Source organism: Etheostoma spectabile, chromosome 21 (genome assembly GCF_008692095.1).
Source record: "Etheostoma spectabile isolate EspeVRDwgs_2016 chromosome 21, UIUC_Espe_1.0, whole genome shotgun sequence".
In the NCBI taxonomy this organism is placed as follows: Eukaryota; Metazoa; Chordata; class Actinopteri; order Perciformes; family Percidae; genus Etheostoma; species Etheostoma spectabile.
This window is the reverse complement of record NC_045753.1, coordinates 11,853,180-11,854,582: the sequence shown is the minus strand read 5'-3', so window position 1 is coordinate 11,854,582 and position 1,403 is coordinate 11,853,180. Positions and strand designations below refer to the sequence as shown.

General features: G+C 43.8%; 1 long non-coding RNA gene across 1 annotated transcript in view; it reads right to left on the bottom strand.

Annotated features, from left to right (window-relative positions):
• The window catches only part of LOC116671084 (uncharacterized), a 23,076-nt gene that overhangs the window by 10,996 nt on the left and 10,677 nt on the right, over positions 1 to 1,403 (bottom strand). The window lies entirely within an intron of this gene.

The following is a 1,403-nucleotide window of genomic DNA, read 5'->3' as shown; positions in this document are numbered from 1 at the left end:
CTAGATGGGAGAAATTCCTACACATTGGATCTTTAACAAAAGGAACCAAAGTTCTGAAATGTTGTCTATAAAAGTTGTACAATAACTTTGCCCAAAGAGTCTCGGATTGGCAAAAGGTTGATTTTAAATGGCAAAATCTGACCAGACTTTTCTTTACAAAGCTCAACTAATCAAAACAAATTAGATTTTTTTAAATGTGGCAGGGTCACAGAAATGAGTCGTCATTTGTTCCACACCTTCACTTTTGCTCACATCCATAAAGCTTTCACTGCGATGTCTTTCTCGAGGTCGATGTGGGACGCCAGAAAGCTAAACTTGAACCTGCTTTGCATAATTGTGGTGGACACATTATGAATAATTCACCCTCTCAAACCCGGAGTTAAACACTGCAGGGTTTTGAGCACACGGCACTGAAACACTATCTCCTTATTGACTTCCACTGGCCTGTGATTGTGTTGTGTGTTTGGTGGGTGTGGTGGTGTGGGGGGGGGGGTTGGTAGAAAAGTTTTGTTGGGACCTGGTGATCAAGTAGTTAACAAACGTGCACGATGAATCACGCGAGCAAATCCAGAACACGAGGAGCTGAGATGGGGGGGGGGGGGGGTTTTTATGGACCGAAAACACAGTTTTTCTCCATTTCCATAAAAATTACTCATCCTCTGCAGTGCTCGAGGCTTTCTCGCAATCTGGGGAGCATCTGATTGTTATTTGGGGCTCATTGTACTGTTATGATTAAAAAAAACACTGTGCTGGGGCCAAAGAGCTCTATAAAGAAACCCAGAGAGGTCTAAATTGAGACTGGGACTGACATTGGTCGCGACGTCGGCGAGAAGGCTGTAATCAGAGCTGGCTGTGTGTAGACAGTGGGACCATCCGTCGCTCACTAAAAACATTCTGGCAAACCTTACAGCTGTACGCTTGAACACAACAGGAGGACATGACTGTCTGCTCTAGCTACTTTAAGACCTCTTCACTTATGATCAAGGTTGACTTTGGTATTTGTAAATGTTACAATGGCCTTTTATCAATACTTGAACATGAACAACCCTTTCCAATTTTCCAGGACACACATTGAACTCAGATAATACCCTAATGCTTAAAGATGTAGAGACTTAAAGCTGCACTGTGTCAATGGTTTTTATGTTCAATGACAAAATTGGACACAATATAGCGAAGACTCGCGGACCAAATTCACACGTTAGCGCTCCATCCTCATCCAGGTTATCCTCGTTGTTACCCGTAGCGACAAGCGCTTTTAATTATTCCCAAACCTTGCTGTCTCTCTCAGCGCCGTACGCCAAAACCAACCGACTCAGAGACAGTCTCTTTCCACAAGCCATCACTCTGATGAACAGCTGACTTCAGACTCATGGTGCCAGGTTCAATTCCTGTGCAATAACCCA